Source organism: Crinia signifera, chromosome 4 (assembly GCF_055691185.1).
Source record: "Crinia signifera chromosome 4, ASM5569118v1, whole genome shotgun sequence".
Classification (NCBI taxonomy): Eukaryota; Metazoa; Chordata; class Amphibia; order Anura; family Myobatrachidae; genus Crinia; species Crinia signifera.
This window is the reverse complement of record NC_139220.1, coordinates 220,759,096-220,783,779: the sequence shown is the minus strand read 5'-3', so window position 1 is coordinate 220,783,779 and position 24,684 is coordinate 220,759,096. Positions and strand designations below refer to the sequence as shown.

Here is a 24,684-nt window from a genome sequence, read left to right as displayed (position 1 = left end):
TGTATCCAGGAGTCTCCAGAACGCTGCAGCACGCACTGTCAATATTCGTAGGGGATCTTAAAAGCCGATACCAGGTATATGTCAGCAGCCCCAGGGAAATTTACAGCAGCCGAGTGCTGCAGCCACAGCCTACGAGGCACACGGGCAAGATGGCGCCAACTGTCCCTGCGCGGTCCGCGGCAGCGTGCCCCAGATGGGAACGCTTGTCGCTCTCTCCGCTCACAAACAGAGAGCAGCCGACACCTGTCTCTCCCGCCCGCTGTGCTCCCGGAGAAGAAGCAGCAGAGCCTCAGCGGCACGCCAGGATGATAATAGTACCCGGGGCTCGGCGGGAGCGCAGGCCACAAACACCGAACTCCTCAGATAACAACCGGGTGGTCCCAGGAATGTGCCAGCGTGAAAGCAGGGTAGTTAGCAGGATGCCCCACGCCTGGTGTAAGGGTCAGGGTGGACGGCGGCAGCAGATCAGGATATATCACAGGATTTTTAGAAGGAGCACGAGGGATCTGCGGCCTACTCCATGGACGTCCAGGCCACGCCCCGTATTATTGAATAAATTTTGATGATAATAAAAGTTAAGTTTTAGAAAAACTGTTTTTCAAAAGCAGTACCCCCAGAAAAAGAGAGTACTTTTTCTTTCCTCTACCTGTATATGGACTATTAAGCCTAAAACTATTCATATATAAAGTTCTTATTTTATTAGTATTTTAAATTATTTTCTTTGTGTGTGTGTATGATCTTCCTTGCAAGACGCTCATCCTCTGCTGATCCGCTCTGCAAGTCCCTTCATTGATTGCCTGTATCTTACCGTATTCAATATAAAACACTTCTACTCGCATATAAAGCTATTAACCATACTGCACCAGCATATATCTCTTTACTTATCACAAATATCTCCCATCTCGACCACTCCGCTCTGGACAAGATCTGTGTCTCTCTTCTGCACGGATCACTAGCTCCCATTCACTATTACAGGACTTTCATCGGGCTGCTTCCATCCTATGGAATGCCCTTCCACACACAATAAGACTCTCCACTAGCCTTCAAACTTTCAAGTGTTCCCTGAAAACTCACCTCTTCAGGCAAGCCTATCATATTTAAGTTCTACACGCATAACCCTCTGAGGCACTTATATATTATATAGCTTCCCTTCTGGACTTGTAACTTTGTGGGGCTGCTATGCTATTACTGATGCCCGTCCTTGTGTTACCCTCCTATATCCCTATAGATTGTAAGCTTGCAGCAGGGCCCTCCTACCTCCAAGTCTGTCTGTCATTACCATTGTAAAGCACAACGGAATCTGCTGCACTATATAAGAAACTGTAAATAAATGTATACCCGCCCTGTGTCTGTATACCAGTATTAGGATTAAAGGGAATATTATCTACCTCATAAATTTACCCTGGTCCATGTGCTGACATACTGGATGCATCCTTTATACATATTTTAACTATTGTGTTTTAGAAAGAATTCTTCCTATTATATATATGACTGCGAGTGTGTTAAAGTATAGTCGTCCAGTTTGTGTGGACCTTCAGAAGGGGCATGGAAGCTAGGGACTCAAATGTGATCATGTCACTCTACAAAGCATTGGTTAGACCAGTGGTTCTCAACCTCGGTCTTCAAGGACCACCAACAGCTCACATTTTCCAGGTCTCCACACAGAATTGCAAGTGAAATAATTATCTCCACCTGTGGATCTTTTAAAATGTGTCAGTGAATAATGAGTACACCTGTGCACCTGCTGGGTGACTTGGAAAACATGTACTTTTGGGGGTCCCTGAGGAATGAGGTTGAGAACCACTGGGATAGACAACATCTAGAATTTGGAGTGCAATACTGGGCCCCGCACTAAAAAAAGGACATAATTGAACTGGAAAAGTCCAGAGAAGAGCAATCAAGCTAATTAAAAGGTTTTTTTTTGGAGCGGTGGTTTCGGCAGACACAATACTGTAAATACATTTATAATAACAGTATTCCTGCACCTTTGTATAATGTCCACATGAATCCTTGGGTTCATATGTTTGTGTGTTAAATGTGGCTGTGATACTAGCTAGTGCCTACCCAACCACCATTGTGAGTGATCGCAATCAGTGCTGAATCTGCACACCATGGGGGTTATTCTAGTTGATTCGCAAGGCTGCGAATTCGCAGCCTTGCGAGTCCACCAAACCCCGCCCGGCGAACGACCCCCCCCCCCCCCCCTCAGAGTGCGGCTTCGCCCGAACAGCTGCGAATGGATGTTTTGCATAAACATCCATTCGCATGGCTCGGGTAACCGCCCGCATCTTTCGATGGTCACCGACCATCGAATGATGTTTAGCGTGCACGCATATATAAGTGACTTTTTAGTTACTTACATTTGCGTGCACGATGGCGTGGATATGGGCGGGCAGCTGACATCCGGTGATGTCAGCTACCCGCCCCCCACACCCACGTCACTGCCTCATTACCATGAGAACGCTGGGCGTTCTCATGGGAACGCCCATGGAACCCTCGGCTAGGGTGACCAACTCATCCCTTTAATCCGGGACACATATTAATTACACAGGTTCTGTGGCAGTTTAAAACCAGGTGAAATGGAGTCTTGAGGTGTGGCAGTTTAAAACCAGGTGAAAGCCAGCCACAGAACCTGTGTAATTAATATGTGTCCCGGATTAAAGGGATGAGTTGGTCACCCTACCCTCGGCGTTCCCATATGGTAATGGGGCAGCCTGGCGCCCCCCGCCCATCTCCGCCCCTCCCACGCCGCCATGGGTGCGTGCACCCGGCGACCGATGTAATCTGAATGAGGCCCCATATCTGTATTGCGCAAGGAATACAAAGCGTCAGCCTTAATGATCATAATTTCATTGCTTTTGGGAGTTTGAGTGGTAGAAATTCAGTAGTTTCAGATCATGTCTAAGAATCCTTAATGGGACATGTGAAACCGTCAGGTTTTTTGGCTATGGAATATTTTATATATTTGAACTTAGAGCTTACTGTACATTTTGGCTACCATAGTATCCATAGTTTATACTCCTTAGCAGTGGTGGCTCCAGAGTCCAGAGGTGGGGCTGCAGCACAGTTCAAAATTATAATACAGTAGAAACACCAAGTGCCAGTGTCAGTCAAATTGGACCGGCAGTTGGTGTGTCCCTCTCTCCGTTTGAATATTGAACCGTGTTGCAGCCCCAAGTAGTAGTGAATTAAAGTAACAAAATCTGATAGGCCTATAGGGTTACCACCTAGTCCCTTTAATTCCGGACACATATTAATTACACAGGTTCTGTGGCTGGCTGACTTCAAGACTCCACTTCACCTGATTTTAAACTGCCACAGAACCTGTGTAATTAACATGTGTCCGGAATTAAAGGTCCTAGGTGGTAACCCTATAGGCCTATAATGGGCAATCTCAAATCATCAGTTCAAACGATGAACTGGGAATCTATGTAATAATTATAACAATGTTTATTTTGCTGCGTAAAGTTTATCAATGTCCTTTCAGACAATATTTTAAAGGGGGTGACTTGACCCAAAAGTAAAATGGCCGCCGGGGAGTCACTGCGGCTCACGTGACTGCATGTTTGTACTAGGCATTCGCGTCCTCGCTTTTCCGCTTCCCTGTCGTGTCATCAGAGTGTCGCGAGAGGCAGGGAGAGGTTTAGTTGTTCTGGTGGAGGAGGACTGTCAGCTCGGCCGGGACGGGCGGCGAAGGGGGGAGCCTGGCTGCTGCAGGACGGGCACCACCTCCTCGCAGGCGGCTGGTGTTGAGCGGCACACTCCGTGCGATCACAGCCAGAAAGCTGCGCCATCCCCCCACCGGGTTAGAGATCCATCACCGGCCCCTCTGGGTGGGGAAGGAAGCAGCAGGGGATCCGATCGTACACGGCTACCGCTGGCGGGGGTAATGATCCGGGCCGCAGACCTCTAATCGTGACCGGTAAGGCCAGCTGGTGCGTCCCCTAACCGGAGTTGGGAGACCTAGCAGCGCTATGGGCGAGGAGGTGCTGTTAGTGGGGGAGGGGGCTATTTACATCTGTGACCATGAACCCATTCGTTGCCGCTTTTCCCACCCCCTCTCCTTCCTTGTTACTGCTATACAATCACATTGACATCTGCTGCTGTGTGATCGTGTCGTCACTATATACAGGGTACTGTGACATCATCTGCTACGCATCCCTCCTCTCCGGTGTCCTGTGTTTAATGTGCGTCCCAGATATATATAGTATCTATCCTATCTATCTATCTATCTATCTATCTATCTATCTATCTATCTATCTATCTATCGTATGTAAACAGGGTGCTGCTAACAGTGTCCTCTATAACAACGCAGAAACATTGGTTTCCCAAGGTTATTTATTCTGGAAGGTTTTTAATTTATATATGGATGGTCACCCATATACTATAATACATAACATTGTAAGCAAATTGTGTCCAAGCTGCAGTTAGTGTGTGTGTGGTTTTGATACTTAATAGTTTTTAGAGTGAGCAGGTTGTACAGAAAGTTAATTTATTCTCCTTATTGGTAAATCTGACCTTATACATTTCATTATACATTAACATTTCACCATTATTTTTATATATATATATATATATATATATATATATATATATATATATATATATATAATGTACAGTGACCGTTATGCGGTCTTGTTCTTTCTTCCATTGTAGATTGCACATTAAGGTGATCTGTTTGCAAGTTATTGCTAAAGTATCACACATGCCCATACCAAGGCCTTCAGTTACAGTGTTGGAGACTTGTTTTAGGTGAAAGTGACATGAAACCATTTGCTTCCCGCTGTCTGTAGTGTTAATCTGGATATGTATGTTCATATTGTATAACCGTGTGGTTGATGAACTTTGTCACAATGATTTAGGAATATTCAGAGATCTATTTTAGGAGTTGGCTTTTATTCTGTCCAATAGAAAAACATTTTTTTTTCTTGTAATATAAATTTATGAGAATTCCTATAGTTGGAAAAAACTCCCTATAAAATCTTTACTGAACGATGCTTTAGTCTTATGTGGGGTACACACCAAGGACGATATGGCCCAGAAATATATATGCTGCAGGTAGGATCTCAGAAACGACCATTGTAGTGGGTGGGGAGCGCGATCGGATCGCGATCACATCAGGGTCTTTTTCGGTGCCAGTTGGCAGCTCGGGCCATACATTCCTGTGACGACCCGCTCACAAGCACCATCGTCCAATGCCTGTGTACCAGGCATTAGTTTTTTTCCCTTTTTATATTGAATGTCAATTAGAGCTCTGGTTTATGAGTTGCTATTCCTAAATCGTGTGACTGTCCATCAATATACACAGGTCACTGACATCAAAACTGCAGCAGAGGTAACTCTCTCACTGGGAATGCTGAGAATCATTGGACTGATATATTGTAACCAGAGCACATTGGATGCATTCATTAAGTAGTCTGACCAAACATTTACTTAATATTAGTCAGGTAGTGATTGATCTATTCTGATATTTAAAGAATCCTGCACACATTCTTAATCATAAAGAAATGAACTCTGAAAGAACTAGATATAAGGACATCTGTGCTGGATACATGGGATATTAAAGAAGTGCTTCTTTCTAGTGCAAGAAGAGATGTACCAAGACTTGGAGGGTGATAAAGTACTAGCCAATAATCTCTGAGTTTGAAAAATGACAGAAGCTGATTGGGTAGTACTGTACCACTCCATGGAGTAGTACATCTGCAGAGACAACTGTTAAATCTCAAATCGGGTTGGAAGAGCAGATCTTCTATGTACTCCTTTCCTCAGATATGTACATGGAGCTGAAATCTTGATAAAGCTGCCCATACACATTAAGATTTTATTTGGATTATGGTCGTTGGCTCTAGGTACACTACCAGATTTTCATTCCAACCAGCAACTTGATTGTGTGTGGCTGCAATTCTAAAGCATATACACGGTACACTTATTGTATGTGTTTTGGACTACAAAGCTAGTTCAAAAAGTATGTGCAGCACATATTTTTTGAACTGTGCGATGGGCCGCGTGCATCGCACCTGCAAAACGTGTATGGACTGTTTATGGTGCCCACACATGGTGAGATTTGAGCAATACAATTTGGACTGTACACTGGGTGCGATTTTTTGAACTACATCTGATTTTTGACTTCACTACAATAGTCCATTACATTTTGACGTAACTCTGCATTTATTGCACTGGAGTTAAGAACAGGTGCTCTTTAAGAAGTGTTAAGTGTTGACACACACCACGTCCCTAAAGACATGTCAGAGACCAGTAATGTAACTTATCTTTTTCTCACCAATGGGCCGATTTGTTAAGCTATTGTGCAGTCAAGCCTAAAAAAAGCATCTTTTAGTGCAGTGGTACCCAACCCTGGTCCTCAAGTACCCCCAACAGTGCACGTTTTCCAGGTCACCCGGCAGGTGCACAGATTATTCAGGCACATTTTAAAAGATCCACAGGTGGAGCTAATTATTTCACTGATTCTGTGTGGAGACCTGCAAAACATGCACTGTTGGGGGTACTTGAGGACCAGGGTTGGGAACCACTGTTTTAATGTATTGACAAATTAAGTAATGTGGCCATGTGGTTAAAAAGATACATCAGGTAACAGAGCGAACCTGTTAATCACAATGTAGCTTCAGACCCTAATTCAGATTCACACGCTGAAGTGCAAATATCGCTAATATGAGATTTTTTCAAGGCAGCTTCATGACATCACGTAACCGCTACATGGGATAATATGGTGGCACTGCGTAGGCAGGGAGCTACCCTAGTAATGCATGCCTGGTAGGCACCAGCATGCTAGAGACACCATTTGACAGAAACTACAAGTGATGCTGAATCAGGCCTTAAATACATCTTGCAAATAAATTTGGATATGGACTAGCTGTATAGCTGAAGGTTAACAATATATTTAATAGCATTAGCCAATGCCCAGGAATATTAAACATGTTTTTCTAAATGTTGTCCTCCTAGATCTTCACTTTTTACCAAACTCAATACTAGGTGGGATGTGAGTCAAGGCACTCTGAACTTTTCCAAGCAAGTTTGGTACAATTCATTGGACGCATTTGTATCACCTCCCCCTCAGGATTATAAAGCAATTTCTAGACACTACAATGTACTTACAAGATATGATTGAATGTGATATGCATTCAGGTCTGCCTCAATGGCAACAACACTTTCCAGACATAACAGGAGATCGTCTGTTAAGGAAATTGTATGAATCTTGCCAAACCTTCACCGCCATCTCCTATAGAGAACTATACCTGAACATTCGCTATAGAGCTTATATTGGGCTTTACAGCGGCTACTCCTCTTCACATAAATGTCATAGATGGCAAGAAGATAATGCAAACGTTTCCCACTGTTTTGTCCAAAAATTAGACCGTTTTGGCTCAAAGTTCCACTCATGTTCATTATGTTCCGTTCATCCACCTGAAGGGCAGCATGTATCAAAAGGTTGTCACAAACTATTATTCATTTTGAGCTCTGCAGCCAAAAAGACTATCCTACTATTCTGGATTCACCCAAATACACCCCTCCCCCCTCCCCCATTCTCATTATTTAAGGAAAATATATTTTTCTTATTATGACTTTATTGGATCAAGGCATCCCTAGCAAAATAATCTAAAGTACTGACATTTTTTGAGTTCTAGGAAAACTACATTTCTATTCTTCCCACTCAAACCAAAGATGTGCTCACCAAATGTTTCTTAAACACCACATGGTACCTAACAGGACTGGTGGTTAATATTTCACCAGTATAGAATTATTTCTTCTCTGCTCTTCATGCAGTGTTTAATTCTAGTATGCCAAAAATGCATCATATTGTGCTGACAGATGAACGATCATCAATGCTCTCTGATTGGCCACATCAGGTTAGGAAAATGGGTCTTGGATTAAATAGTGATCCCTGGAGCGTTTGTTTGATTGGAGTGAACCTGTAGACATTAAGCTAGGTGTAGCTCAATGTGTACATTATTTGTGATCGTGAGGTCAGGCACCTAAAATATTAAACCACATGTAAGATGCAGCCTCCCAATATGACAATTGCAGGTGCGTCTTAAATGGTTCATCAACTAATGCTCATTGAATGCATAAGTGGGGATTGCTGCGAAATCCCGGCAGTCAAAATCCGACGCCGAAATCCCGACAAGGGGGGAAGTGGATCGCCCCCTTGTGGGCTAGCTGCGCTCGCCACACAGCGGGCCCGGTGACTCGCTACGCTCGGCACACTAATTTATTCTCCCTCTATGGGTGTCGTGGACACCCATAGAGGGAGAAAGTGTCAGGATTCCGGCATCTAGATTTTAACTGATGGGATTCTAACTGCACGTTGCAGTTGTATCAAGACAGCTTGATACAACATGTTATTATGGGAGCTTAACTGTGCCCACACATGGCACAATTCTATTATCAATACAAAATGTCACCAAATTTCCCTTGAAATCCAGAACATTCCTGGCCAAAAGATATTATTTATTAACAGTTTCTTATATAGCGCACACATATTACGCAGCGCTTTACAGAGTATAGTTGAACATTCACATCAGTCCCTGCCCCAGTGGAGCTTACAATCTATATTCCCTACCACATGTACACGCACACACACAAACACAGACATTCTAGGGTTTATTTTGTTGGATATGCACACACCGAGAACAATTCTGTAAATGACAGGGTTGGCTGGTTTAAACCACCTTGGTTTAAAAAAAATAAAAACACTCTGGTGACACTGTGACATCTTAAAATAAATAAAAATAGCCTATTGTAAGGTAGTCCCTGGTGTTATTCCACGTTCTTGTTGCTTGTGGTCTTTATCTATGTAAGCTGAACCAATGCAGTAAATCACACACACCAGCGATATAGGGATGTGATTCAGATAAGAGGTGCTAAGTCTGCCTAGCATCAAGCTTCCCCCCCCCAACGTTGGTTAATCCTAATGTAGTTCCCATTATTGAACAACTTCTGTCTGCTGAATCATCTTCAGCTAGTGTAGAAATAATTTTTAATTATTTTGGTTTAGTTCACTCGGCGCTTCGAAACAGACAGGGAACTGTAAAAGCATCTACACTAGTATCTTACGCAAATTGTTTAATGCCATTGACCTTCTCCAGTGCTAATGCTTAACTCCATTTTTTTTTTTTTTTTTTTTTCTGCATTTTTCTGAAAATTACTTTTGATTGTTTATTCTGAGATTGATTCAGTTTTTTCCCCGACCCTGGTAAATGACCAGAGGACCGTGTGCATCGGAGTCGGACCTGCCTGCATGTCCGATGTCCAACTCTGACCCCCTCCCGGTGATTAAGAATGGGGTTGCGTGTAATACATCACATGCAAAAGGACCACATGTGATTCATCCTGCTGCCTGGGAAGGTCCCAGGTGGCTCAAGTGGGATCGCATCGCCATACACTGCTGTGACATCTCGTAGTAGTGTATGGTCACCTTTAATGTGGAAGGAGATAAAGCACCAATCAACCAGATCCCAACTGTCATTTAAAAAAAAACACGTGACATGGCAGTTATTGGCTGACTGACTATTACCATATTTCCTTCCACTTTACATCTCTCCAGGACTTATTAAATAGACCCCTAAAGCTGAGTAACAACTCTTTGCAATTTAAATAGACTGGTTGACTAAATAGAAGTTTGAATATTTGGGAATCCATTTGCTTATTAGTTTGTCGAAGGGACACCAACAAATCTGTCCAGGCCATTTTAGAATGTCTTGAATAATAAGCAATAACTTATCTTTAGCAGTTTCTTTGCTTTATTCTGTGACAAATCAAAGCAGGTGAATTTTTTTTAATTTTTATTTTGCCCGTTACTAATGTGCGCTTAACAAAGCTATTCAATTGTTCATCTGTTCAGGCGTGACGGCTTGATTTCTGCTCACAGCTTCCTGAGGTGAAAATTTATTAAAAGTGGATATCTTGGGCACATTTTACAGGACTTGGCATAGGTGTAGCCACTTTATGCACCTAAACCCTGTGCATTTGGGTTCGATAAGGAATGCAGAGGTGTCAGATCAGCAAAATTAAATAATTCAATTGCCCGCTTGGGAAAACTACTCCTCACCTCCCCAAAAAAAGAACATTGGAATATAGTGCTGCACTAGCCCAATAAAATGTGTACATTCATAAAAACAACTCACTCATTGATGGACCAATATCATGGCAGGTCCTACATCATTAACTGTAAGACGCTATTATATTGCTGAATGATTTTTCTTTCCATGTACTTTTAACATTTACATTTACTTGAGACTATTGTGCTCACAAAATCTGTCCATCTTTGTTTTTCTATGAACCTATTATTTTCTCTTCTGTAGTCTGTATTTTAAAATAGCACTTGGAAAAGACATAAATGAATGAATGAAATTATGAACCTAACCTCTTGATCATTCAGAGCCAAACAGGAGTCTGTTTTCCAAGGGGGCATTCAATTATTTGCATTGTGCAACTACAAAAATATATGCCGACTAGTATTCCTGCTCGACGCAAATGCTTCGAAAGCTAGTCTGCTACCTTGTGATAAAGCGCGAGAAAGAGATGTAGAGTCACTTGCTGCCAACAGATGGCAGTGTCATGTATGTGTGTGTGTGTATATATATATATGTGACTTGAAAAAAGTTGTGATAATACAACTGAAACGTTGTCCAAAGCCACAGTTGTTGGTCTTTATTTTCTTCTGCACCGAGTGCCGCACCATCTACAAGTTATATATATATGTATATATATATATATGTGTATATATATATATATATATATATATATATATATATATATATATATATATATATATATATACCCACACACATCCAATGCTGCCGGCACTCGAGGTAAAGAAGTACAATTTGCACCAGGTGCCAGAAACGTATTGCAATAGTAATCCAAGCACTCCCACATCAGTGGGAATAAACGGCACTCGAGGAGACTTGTATAAAGAAAAACGTGTATTAAAGGTGCATAAGGGAATGTTTCGGGGTATCAGCCCTGTCCTCAGCCCCAAACCTACAGCAGTGAAGTGCAGTACATACAGGCAATATATACTTACCTGGTCCGGGAGTCACCGCAGACGTATCATCAGCGTGCCTCTGTCCGCCGGAAGCGGTCAGCTCTCCATTTCCTGTATACGGCGCAAGTGACCGGTTGCTAGGCAACCACCAGCTTGCGCTCCACAATACAGGACATGAGGCGCACCACACAGCCGGACGTAGTATGGGCATGCTGCGGCTGTAAGCGGGTGGCCCGGGCCAGGAAAAAATACAATAAAGGCTGCTTACCCACTGGATCCAGCTCCAGATCTGGTATGGTTCTGAGCCCCGGTCCCAATTTCCCCACAGCACATCACAGAGATTGCGCTGCCTAGAGTCATGGTTGACATAGGAGCCAGACAGCATGTCATAGTGCCGACATGGTGCTGGTGTCTGGGCTTCTTGATCCGTATCGGGTGGCCAGCCTGCAGAATAAAGATAAAAAGACATAGTGAATACATAATATTACAAAAAAGCACAATACAGACTATCACATATACAGCATAACAGACTGCAGAATATACAATAAACCCCAGATGTGGGGGCATTTATTAAGGTCCTAGACCAAACTGTTTCAATTTATCTTCTCGTTGAGACCATCAGGGTAATCCACTCTGATTCTCGATAGTAATTTTTTGGATCTATCACCGCCCCGCAGGGTTTCGGCTATATGATCTATCATAAAATATTTCAGGGCGGAGATCGGATGGCCACATTTCTTGAAATGGCGAGCCACCGGTTGGTCCACCTCCCTGCCACGAAGGGACAGGTTGATGGCCGACCGGTGAGCCGCCATTCTTTCTCTGAAAGTGCGGGTAGTTTGCCCTATATAATAGAGCCCGCATGGACAAACGATGATGTACACCACATGAGACATCCTGCAGGTGAGAACCTGCCTGATGTCGTACATTTGTGGGTGTTTAAATTGTTTACATACAATAAGGTGTTTGCAAGTTTCGCATGATACACAACTGTAGCACCCAGGTGCTTTGGTGTAAGTATTGGGAGGCCTAGGGATACCCATACCGGTGATGTCAGCCTTAACTAGACGGTCCCTTAGGTTGGGGCCTCTATGAAAGGCTGCCAGTGGTCTCACCGACTTTTTTAACAATTGGCCAGAGAGCATTGGTGGCATGTCTAATCACCACACTGGCCGTGGAGAATGCACTAGACCAGGGTAGTACAGCTGCCGGGTTTTGGACCCTAGGAGTAAGCAATTAATTTTTAGACATTTGCAGCACTTCTTCTTTTTGTGAAATAAGCATATTGAGGTTATAGCCTCGCGCCACAAATTTAGAGACTAGCAGATCGAGTCGTGCTTCAACTTCAGAAGGGTTGCTGATGATGCGGGCAACCCGCATCATCTGCGAGCGAGGCAGACCCCGTTTGAGGGCTGGTGGATGGTGACTTGTGCCCATCAAAAAAGTATTTCTATCAACATCCTTGAAAAAAACATCTGTGCTGATTTTATTGTTGTTGATAGAAACTGCCACATCAAGGAAATGTGTTGTGACACTACTAAATGATGCCGTGTATTTGATGGTGGAGGTACCAATGTTGATGTCAGTAATGAGTTTAAGTAACGCCTCCTGTCCACCCGTCCACAAGATAAAGATGTCATCAATGTAACGGGTGTAGTAGATGATCCCTGACATCAGAGTCAGAAAAATATCTTATTTCCTCTTCGAAGAACATGAAGATATTTGCATAAGAGGGGGCCACAGGGGAACATGAAGATATTTGCATAAGAGGGGGCCACATATATATATCTATATCTCTCTCTCTCTCGCTCTCACCTCGAACAATATTTTCCGAAATACGAGTTGTCACCCTCGTGCAACAGTAATGCGTATGCCTTATTCCCAGCTGGTAACAATCAGACACATTGCGTCTGACCCGGTCGTGGCAGACGGGCAAATGGATGAAATTATTCTTAAGTTCATCCATCATGGCTACCCACCCCATGAATTGGCGGCTGCCAAAGCACGGGCTTTATCTTTGGATAGAAGTGTCTTGCTGGCTTCTTAAGATACGCCTGAGGCCACTAAGTCGTTTTTACCATGGTTATCGTTGTATACCGATATGAGCCCTATTAAGAAAATTGTAACCAAGAATTTGCCTCTAGTTTGAACAGATAGAGAACTTAAGTAGCAAAATACCGCTTTACTGCCTTGTTACAAAAGATCTAGAAGTTTACGCAATATTCTGGTTGTCAGATGTGTCATCAGAGAAACAATCTGTACCCAAGCCTTAAGGGTGCATTAGATGTGACTTGTAACTATGTTACCAGGTCCTACATTTCCTCATCCCAAAACAGGTAAATTGTTACAAATTAGACATACTTTGTCATGCTGCTCTACTTTTACTGTTTATCAGATTGTCTACCCATGCAGCAAATCTTACATAGGAAAAACAGAGCGGGCATTCAAGGAGAGGATGGCCGCACACCGGTCTACTATTAGGAAAGCATTAGTGTCTAAGCAGAGCGACCAACTAACCGGTGACTCGCCACTTTGTGGAAGCCAAACATAACCTTTCCTCTATCAGGTACAGAATGATAGACCATATTCCTCTGTCCTTGAGAGGAGGGAATCGAGGTCTGTTATTACTTAAGTGTGAGGCCAGATGGATTATGAGACTACAGTAGGTACCCTGGTGCCTGACGGACTCAACAAGTAATGCAAGTAACAAGTTAATGTCACCTGGCGGTAATGTCACCTGGCAGAAACGTCCCCACCGCACACCTGAGAAACTGTCATAGCCCCGGACTAATGGAGGCAATTCGATTAAATGCAAACGCTACATGATGTCCAGCTACATTACAAGTAGTCTCTTGCTAGGAACACACAGGAAAATATGCAATATAAATGCCTGCTGTAATTAGGTTATTACAGCAGGCATTTATAGTTAACATTTTTCTGTGTGTCCCTAGCAAGAGACTACTTGTAATGTAGCTGGACATCATGTAGCGTTTGCATTTAATCGAATTGCCTCCATTAGTCCGGGGCTATGACAGTTTCTCAGGTGTGCGGTGGGGACTTTTCTGCCAGGTTACATTACCGTCAGGTGACTTTACCTTTGTAAATGTTTATACCTACTCAGAAGATGGCTACGTGTGTGTGTGTGTGTGTGTGTGTGTGTGTGTGTATATCTACCTGGTTTTGCTTTTTTAACATAGATTGTAAATTGAAACAAGGGCCATACTTTTGACTTGCTCCTCACTCAATAGTCATAATCTGGCCACCCAGCATGTTATCTTGCCCCTCTGTCAGTGATGTCACAAGCTTTGTGAATTAAACCAAGAGGCCCTGAAAATGGATGGTTCAAGGCTAAGCAATGGGAGGAACAGGCTGGTTAAATCTAGGCCTCTGAATTCTTTATACACCGGGTTTTTCCTTCTCTCCCAAACTGCAGCATCAGAACACTACACTGAGTAGTATCTATGCAAACCTAGCTTATGAGCTTGCTTTAAATGTCACTATACATTTAATTAGGAGGGGACTTAACATTCTTCCAAGAATTCCAGTTTGCCATATTTGGTCTACAAATTAATTTTGGTCCTTACATAATAATATAAACCATATATTTTCTACTTGATTTGTTTTGTACTTAGAATAATTTATTTCCATAATTATCCTCAGGCTTTTTTAGATGTAATTGTCAAAATGAACTTTTCAGTGGTAGGATTTCTTCTTTATCATTGATAATGAGTTATGTGTTTTTGCTCTTCTAGATGTGCGCTCAGAAATGATTACTAAAGCTGTGTGCATGAGCTTGAAAGAAATGGCGATAGAATATTGGCTGTTGTATGCTAGGATTAAACAACAATAATTCTTGCATTATAATGGCCATTATCGTCTACAATGTTAGCGTAAATTTACAGGATGCGTAAGTTAGTGATGTTGGATTTTATAGCTTACAAGTCATTAGATCGCTCTCCTAATGCGAGATGGAGGCAGGGGCTTGAAAAGGGATATCTATCATAAACTGTAACACAAAGACATTACAAACAATTGAAGCATCTAATATGACAGACACACGGTTCTAATAACTCTGTAATGTGCAAGAACTAAAATCTGTCAGACTGACTTATGATGGTCTTTTTAAGTGCTGGATATTACTGTTTGAATATTTTATCTTCTACCATTTGTTGATGAGCCAGGATGAAAATGTAGGAGCCAGATAAACTAATAATAGGGACTGTGTGCCCCGAAGGCACGTGCCAAAAATATTCACACGCCATATTGCCCATTACATATACCACATGCCGTATTGTCCATTACACCAAACATCGTCATGCTCATTACATTGCCAATGGGGTTAACCTGGTCTGCCAGGGGTTAACCTGCTCATTGCCAAATGGCAGCCTCCTCCTCCACCCTGCCGTTACCAACTAAGGTAATGGCAACAGCTGAGCAGAGCAGCTGCCCCCCCTGTTTACAGGGGTGGATCTACACTTCTCTTCTTGGGGGGGGGGGGGTGTGACAAACTAGACAAAAACTAGGGCCACGGGTGATGCAGGGCAGGCACCACACACACAGACAGTGCAGTCCGACACCATCGGTTTCTGGGCTTTCTCCTCCGATACCCCATCCCACAATGCAGAGGGGGGATGGGCCAGCCGTCGACGTACCAGTAGCTACTCAGCGGCAGCTGCATTGGTGATGCTGACCAAACAATTGAATAGCTCCACCTAGTTGGTCAATAGTTTTACCTCCAAAAACAATTGAATTCCCCCCCCATATAGCACCAGCTTAAATACTGGGGGTCATTGGATTCATTGACAAAATTAAGCTTCATGTTCAGATGAAATGGGGGGCGCAGAGATCACTTACAAATATTGAGCATATACCCTACTTTTTTATTTTCTTTTACTCTGTCCTTCTGAGCGATATGTTTAAAAAAAATTGTATTGTGTGTATGGGGCTTTAGTCTTTTGTCCACATAATCTGCTCCAAAGCTGGGCCTTTTTTTTTTTTTTTAAAGGGGGGGATTCTTAAGGCTTATGAATGGTTTGTTTGCACCTTGTACTTCTGTTTTTGCTCTAATGAAGTCGTACATTCCTTTTTCAAACAAAGCCCGTAACATGGAAGTTAGGGGCCGGTTATCTCTCTCCGCTTCATCTCTATGTAAGGCATAGTATATAGCCCTCTGTTTCTGAAAACTGACACAAGCTGATTGGTTGGTACTTTTATCTTTTTACACTATCTCTTGCCAATCATTCTTTTTTCTTTTTTACATATGCCCTTTTCCCCCCTCTTATAGGTATAGACCGATACATAGCGTGTGTGTTTTCAGCCTCCTAGTAAGAAAGGCCTCTGGCAGACGTGTTGGGTTGGTGTTGAAACTTGCATTCCTAGTGAGTACATAAGGGAATGTTACAGATCAGTTAGCTGTACATTTAAGGGTGTGTCTCTGGGAAGAATAGTACAGGAAAACGGACAGTATGAAAGTAGCTTGTGCAGGATGCAAGTTCTCACTGCAGTTCTGTGTATCCCTTTACTGCTCATTTTTAAATATGATCATAGATAAGTTCAAGGTCATATTGTATTGTAAAGCTCCTATTTGTGAGATGCAACGTTGGATTAGATAGGGTGAATTGTCTTGTTCAGAATAGCTTTTCAATAAAACCCATGAACAAAAACACCCAGTGTGTATGGACATTAAGAATACAAGAAAACTAAATCCCTGTATTTAGTATTAACTGTAAGCCACAATGATCATGTAAACTACCATTATGCTCTCTGGCTCGGTGGACACTTCACAGGAGAGGCATGAATTTCCCTGAAGCTGTGATCCAGCGTTTCAGGCCTGAACTCCACCTCTTGACATTTCCAGGAAGCTTGACTTGAAACTGCTAGTGATGTGAATGCATATGTTATTGCTTGGTGATGTTATATCAGCCATGTAACTACTGCTATACGAAAGTGATACTGCATGGTAAAGAAGGGGGATACGGTCATTGGGTCACCAGCATGATAGTCGACAAGTGTTAGGTCGACATGACTTAATGTTGACATGGGTTAGGTCGAAAGGGTCATTAGGTCGACATAGGTTTTTTTTTTTTTATATATAGTTTTTTTGAGCCGGCATGTGCCAACAGGCGGTATTTCATGCCCTGCCATCCCCTAGGGCTTAATGGGAGAATGAAATAGTGTGCTGAGCGTAGCGATGCACCGTGCCCAAAGCATAGCGAGCCATGCGAGGGGATCGGTGCCATGTTTCTGTGTCCATGTTGACATGACATGTGCCAACAGGCGGTATTTCATGCCCTACCGTTCACTAGGGCGCGGTGGGAGAATAAAATGGTGTGCTGAGCGCAGCGAGGCAACGTTCCTGAAGAATGGCAAGCGGACGCGGTGCTACGATTTAGTGACATTCCGATAAAAAAAAAAAATATGTTGACTTTTTCAATGTCGACCTTACACATGTCAACCTAATGAACACGTTGACCTAATGATCCATACCCAAAGAAGGAACCATTAATGTATACGACAGCATTGCGGGGTAGGTGTGTGTGTGAGATTGATTCAAGTGTGTAGGTTTAGATGTCCAGTCTGTTAAGGCCCCCATACATTAGGCCGACTTGTCCTTAGGACAAGTCGGACCCAATTCTCCTGTGAGCCGCCCGGGAGGCTCACATACAATTTGGCACTTGATGAGCCAAATTTGACATGTGATAAATCGCTTGCAATTTATCACATGTCGGGGAGTAGGGGGCGGCGGTGATCATCATCAGGGTGGAGCAGTGTGACGGGCAGTGGGTCCCTGAGCACTTGGCTGGCGGCGAGTGCTGACCTGGCCGGCGGTGTGATGATCACGGTCTCTCATTCAGCAGCTATGCGGGACGGAACGTGCAGTGGCGGGTATTAGATTTTTAAAAAACCTGTCAAATGACTGGCCGTTCTCTGATTGGCTAAGAGCTCTCAGCCAATCAGAGAACGGCCAGTCGTTTGACAGGAATTAAAAAAATTTAATAACCGCCACTGCGCGTCCAGTCCCGCAGCGCTGCTGAATGAGAGACCGTGATCATCACACCGCCGGCCAGGTCAGCACTCGCCGGCGCCGCCAGCTAAGCGCTCAGGGACCCGCTGCCCGCCCCACTGCTCCCCCGGTTGTCTGCATGCATATTCCTGTATACAGGGAGGTCGGACGTAATCGTACATGCTGACCGTCCGACCTCCCTGATCCGGTCCGATGCGCACGGGACATCGGATCAGATATCACACACCTGCGATTTTGGGCTGATTTCACCCGGTTATCGTCCCAAAGTGCCGAAATCGGATGAAATCGTCCCAAAATCGCATAGTGTATGGGGGCCTTAAGTTACTGAAGTGCTTTACGTTATTACATTCATAATTTGTGCCCCTCTTAGAAACCAGGATTTATGAGGGAGGAAGAGCTTAAATTACATGTAGGTAGATGAGTCTTCCCTTAAGAACGGCAATGGTTCAAATAAGAGTGCATAATAATAATGTACACTACCGTCCATTCATTTCAATATACCTCCATATATTTGATTTTTTTTTTCAAGTAAAGATAAATGTAATTAATGGTTGCTGTACATAAATGGGTCAAACTACTATTGTAAGGGATACCTGTACTAATTCATATATCAGCATGTAGTTGTAAAATACTCCATATTCATAACTTGATAGATAACAAGGTTTACATCAGAACAGCATACAATCCCCACAACGGAAACTCGCGCTCAAAGTAACGTGGTTATGTGCACAGCAAGTACATGTCTGGTGCTCATCCGGAACAGTTTTGTAAACAGAAACAGAGCTGAGGAACTTTAGTGCCGCTCTACTGTTATTTTAGTATATATTTGTGAGGCATGAACATTGTGTTCTGAAAATGGCTCCCAGGAAGGAGTTGCCAATCAAAAAACTATTTGCCATCGTCTCTTTGAGAAATACAGGCTTTCATTTATGACAAATTGCCCAGCAAAAGAAGATTTCTCTTGGTAGTCATGCCTAAACCAACAGTGTGCATGATCACCTGCGACCTGGACAGCCTGCTGTAATTACAAAACAAGAGGACAAATATATTAGAGATAGTAGTAGATTGGAAAGGTTCCAATCAGCCCCAAATATCTGCGCTGGGCTCATGACAACACAATAGAGGAGTGGGTTATACCCCTTTTACACCAAGGAATAACCCAGGTTGGACCCAGGTCCGCGTTGGTGTAAAAGGGGTCAACCCAGGTCCAGTAACACTGGTCTCCTACCCAGGTCCTGACCAGGGTTGAACACTGGTTGGACCTGGGTCGTGGGCGGTGTAAATGGTCCCAACCCAGGTTGGGACATCTGGGTAGTGCTGAAAGGATACCAGAAGTGCTGGACGCCTTTCCACAGTGCGCTGCAGTGGCAAAAGACAGCAGCCAGGAAGGATACGGGCAGTGCACACAGAAATCATAATTGGATAATTGGGTGCAGTATCATTTATATTATTATTATTATTATTATTATTTTTATATATTTTTTTTTGGGGGGGGGGGGGGGGGCTGGGGGAGCACATGGGAGATTCGGTCTGTGGCTGCAGGGGAGAGCACATGGATGATGCTGCACTTTTATACCGCTATGTGTGCTTGAGCAATGAATAAAACTTTTTAAAAAAATATTTTACTAAATAAACAAACCAACATTTTTCAAAGCTAACTTGTCATTTCTTTTAAATAATTGAGGGAAAGTTGGATGGCAGTTTATCCTAAAATGGACATTTCTAATGTCATCCATAGGGAAAAGCAGTGCTGACCCAGGTTCAGTGTAAACGGCGCAGACCTGGGTCCGACCTGGGTCACAGTGCTGTGTAAATGGGGTATGAAGCTGGGTCCAACCCTGGAAACTCCCATGTTCAAAGACCAGGGTCCGACCAGGGATTTTGGTGTAAAAGGGGTATTAGTCACTACTGTCAAGCTTCACCTCACAGCCGCATGTATAAAGGGGTATGTAAGCAGCTTGTAAACCATTGTGGAGGGCCATTATCATAAAGCAAGGTTACTATGGACTTAAGTGCTCATGGACTGGTCATCTGAGCAATGGAATAAAGTTATTTTCACAGATGAAAGTTTGTCCGTCATGTACCAGTGAAATGCATTCTCCCAGCATACATTGAGTCTACAATGAAGCATGGAGGAGGTTCTATCATGGTATGGGGCTGTTTCGGGATCTGTTGTTGAAAAATAGAATGCATCCTGGACTCACAGTACTAACACAGGCTCTTGCAGTGTTACGCCATTCCCTCTGCCACGTGCCTTATCAGCCGTGGGTTCACCCCACACCAAAAATACCTCACTTCCTTGCAAAAATGAGTCCAAAGAAAGCCAAAATTTGATGAAGTACATGGTTTGGCCACTCCAGAGTCCGGATTGTAACTCAGTTGAACTCTTGTGATGTCATCCTTGACAGATGCGTTGAACAAGAGCAAATTATGAGTAAAAATCATCTGTGGAGGGTGATTGAGGCTGAAACTTAAAAAAAAATTGGTAGCTAGAATGCCCGAGTATTCTCTGCTACGGGCGGGTAAATTAATGAAAGCAAAATTTAAGTAAAACATCTTCCCAATTGTTTGGAAAACCTGTCAATGAATTCAAATGTGATAAATTCATATTTATTGAAGTGAAGTAATCACAAAATAGCATGTTACTTGCGTCCCTCGTTGAAAAAAAGAATCACAAATATGTTGGTGTATTGAAAATAATGGCCGGTAATGTAGTGGTTTATTTTTTAAAGAGAAGGGGCGAGATGCACAAAGCCTTGAAAAATGATAGTCTAGAGCATGGGTCTTCTAACTGCGGCCCTCCAGATGTTGTGAAACTACAAATCCCAGCATGCCTTGCCACAGTTTTGCTATAAGGGAGTGTTAAAACTATGGCAAGGCATGCTGGGATTTGTAGTTTTACAACATCTGGAGGGCCACAGTTTGAAGACCCATGGTATAGAGTGATAAACCACCAGCCAATTAGCTCCTACCTCTCATTTTTCAAACACAGCCTGCGACATTGCAGTAAGGTGTTGGTTTTTTATAACTTAATTTTATCACTTTTCAACAAGGGGATTGCACTACCTAGATGCTCTGTCACAACATGCACCAAGTAACGCATCGCTGCAAATGAGGGAGTTTTGGGCCAAACACAACGTGACAATGCAGCCTCAACCACCCCACAGTCCTCATCTGACTACTTTTTGTTCACCCGTATCAAATTTAGCCTAAAAGGACACAATTTTCCGACCATAGACAATGTGGAAGCGGCTGCAACAAGGGCGCTCAAACGTTCTGGTTAATGCCTTCTAAGAGGCATACCAAGCTTGGCAGTCATGCTGGCAGTGGGGCATTGATGCTCAGGGGTCATACTTTGAGCATTATTAACCCTATGTATCTGAAAGTTCAATAAATAGTTTTTCCTAGATTTAGTCTCATTACTTTCCGGACAGATCCTGTTTTTTTTTTTTTTTTATTATTGTTTATTTCTATGACGCCACAAGGGTTCCGCAGTGCCTGACAATACATAGATAAGCAAAAGAACAAAACAAGAAAATAGTGATTTACAGTAGAGCTTACATTTTAAATGGAAGGGGCAGACAAACTGGGGTGACACAGCAGGGATAGAAGTGAGCATACATAGAGGGTTAGATTTAATGAAGAGGTGGTTCTTGAGAGCTTGTTTAAAGTTTTGTACGGAGGGCTAGCAAATTCCAGAGATACGGAGCACAACGGCCAAAATGGAGTCGAGAATGGGAGGAAGTAACCAGTTTGCAGGAGAGGCAGCGTAAGGAGCTTGAATTGTGTTCTGAAGGGGGAGGGGAGCCAATGTGGGGCTTGTAAGAGAGGGGAGGTGGACATAGTATGTTTGGAGGGGAAGATGAGCCGTGCAGTAGCATTAAGGATAGATTGGAGTGGGTAGAGGTGAGTTAAGGGGCATACACATGTAGAGATCTGTGCTAAGCAATTTTGCTGGTGTGAAGATCTCCCATGAAGAGCACATACACACGCAGAGATTTGTGCTAAGCAAAAAAAGGCAGGCTAGTGGATCAGAATGAGAGATTGCGAACAGTATCTCTCATTATGTACACACAGAGGTTTGCAGTCATTTGCTAAGCAATCTGACTAGATTTTGACTGCATGAACTGACTTAGTTAGCAAGAGATATTTAATCTCTTGGAGCATACACATGGAGAGATCTGTGCTTACTTTCTAAGCAATCTAGTCAGATTGCTTCGAAAATAGCACAAATTTGCATGCCCTTTACAGGGAGGCCAGAAAGTAGAAAATTACAGTAGTCCAATCTGGATATGACCAGTGAGTGGATGAGGGTATTTGTAGCATCCTGGGTGAGAGAGGGTCTGATCCTGGAAATATATTTGTGGTGGAAATGACAGGACTGTGAGAGATGCTGAATGTAAGTGCGAGATGCTGGTCTGTGGGAAAATTCATAATAAAACCCACTAAACACTAGTGGGATACTGGGCACTAGTAAGGCTATATGAAATCCTATATAAATAGGAATCTATATTAAAAACTATTCTACAATGAGCTGCAGGTCTCTAGATTTGTCGGTGTATACAAATCAGCCTAGCCTGCACCTGACTGCAGATTCAGCATTAGGTAAAGAGTAAACCAAAATATTAAAAGAAGGAAACACTGGCCCTTATTCTGATCGGTGCGGCCCGATCAGAAATATGCGGTGATGTCCGTCTTGGCGAATCCCCGCCTTCCATACGGATCGCCACCTCCGTCCGTATGCGGATATGTGGCGGTCCGCATGAATGTGGACGGGGATACGCCTCCTCCATGGTGGGAGCAGCCCCTGCATTCGATGGTCGCCGAACATCGAATGCAGGGCCGCACGCTCCACCAGGTCCCGCAACACAAGACCACACGGACACTTGTCCGTGTGAAATCTTGTATGGGGGCGGGCAGCTGACATCCGGCGATGTCAGATGCCCGCCCCGTACCCACGCGTCACGGCCTCATTACCATGCATACGCCCCGCGTTTGCATGGGAACGCCCATGAAACGCGGGGCGTATGCATAGGGTAATGAGGATAAGTAGCCCCTCACGCCCCTCTACGCCCCCTGTGCGGCGTATAAAGAATCCATGCGGCGAAATCGCCTGCACATGCGCAGAGTGACCTCTGCACATGCGCAGACGATAAACATCGGCGGCCCGTACGCAAGCGGGAATATCCGCACCGATCAGAATAAGGGCCACTGCGCTGATTGCTGGTAGTGGGGCACCATGGGTATACTGTATTTTTCGGACCATAAGACGCACTTTTTCTCCCCAAAAAAGTGGGTGGAAAAGTGTGTTCGTCTTATGGAGCGAATACGTGGGTGAGCCAGCGCAGACGGCGCCCACCGGGTCTGCTTTCTGCTGTCCAGTATCTCCAAATCACCCACGGAGTGTGCGGCAGTTTTGAGGCCCCAAAGTGGAAGGTGAGCGGCAGGGCAGTGTTAAAGTCAGGCAGCCACACACTACTGTCCTGCATCTCCCAAAATGGCGGCGGTCACAGCAGGAGCCCAGTCGGGTGAATCTCCGTGGGGTGTAGAATGACCCTGTGTCGTCCCGGTCCAGGGGTCTCACAGTGCCGCACTACCTCCGCTCCCAAGATGGCGCTGGAAGGCCAGGCGGCGGGCGAGTCTCTCCATCAGGGTACCTCCAAGAGCCCCCGGGGGGTCAACAGGGGTGTCGCCACGAGGGACATGGTGTCCACTTCACTCTCCGGTAAGGGGGCAGCACTAATGGGAGCGGGCAGAAGCTCGGCAGTGGGTCCCTGCAGTGTATGTGATATCAGTGGCGGGGTCCCTGCAGCGGATGGGAACTAGTAGTTCCCATCCGCTGCAGGGACCCCACCGTTGATATCACATACACTGCAGGGACCCGCTGCCGACCTGACCCTGCTGCCCAGCCGGATCACTTCCCTGCCTTGCCCAGGTAGGAGTGGCGGAATTATAAGATGCCTCTGGGTATATATATATCTCGGAAAACACTTGCCTTTATAATTAGAATTCCTTTCCCATAAGTTGGCAGGGAGTCGGGCCACTTGTACCCGCAGTGGTGCTGGGAGACGGCACCCGCAGCGGGGAGTCCTGCACTGTTGGACACTCGCCTTCCTTTTTTTTTTGGTCCTGTAGGAAAACTCAAGAACAGTGCAAAAGTCATAATGAAGTCAAGGGCTGGGTGGGGGAGAATCTCCTCTCTCATATTGGTTGGCTCCCTTATTGGTTATAGTCTAATCCAGTGGTAGCCAACTCCAGTCCTCAGGAGCTACAAACAGTTCACATTTTCCAGACCACCTAGCTGCTGCACAGGTGCACTCATTACTCACTAACACATTTTAAAAGATCCACACTTCACTTGTGATTCTGTGAGGAGATCTGGAAAAACATTAACCGTTGGTAGCTCTCGAGGACTGGAGTTGGCTACCCTAGGTCTAATCAATAAGACCATAAGAGGTATATTTAGAAGGGTTGATATTTAAAAAAATATATATAAAAAATTGTGTTATTTTTTTTTTTTTTTTTTTGCTTTTAACATATGAAAAATGATATGTACATTTTTATTTTATTGTAGATCTCGAACACGGATCAATTTTTTGTAAAATACAAATTTTCAGTTGAGTTTTTATTACATTTTTAATTTTTTGCAACTTAC

At 43.9% G+C, this 24,684-nt stretch overlaps 1 protein-coding gene across 4 annotated transcripts in view; it reads left to right on the top strand.

Moving 5' to 3' along the window:
• Nucleotides 1-3,587: 3,587 nt before the first annotated feature.
• Nucleotides 3,588-24,684, top strand: part of RNF111 (ring finger protein 111) — a 54,297-nt gene continuing 33,200 nt past the window's right edge. For 3 of the 4 annotated variants that reach the window (XM_083183813.1, XM_083183812.1, XM_083183810.1), the window contains exon 1: nt 3,589-3,922. The gene's annotated coding sequence lies outside the window, so the exon portion shown is untranslated. Of the gene's footprint in view, nt 3,923-24,684 lie in introns of all 4 variants that reach the window. The other variant, XM_083183811.1, reaches the window with a different exon arrangement.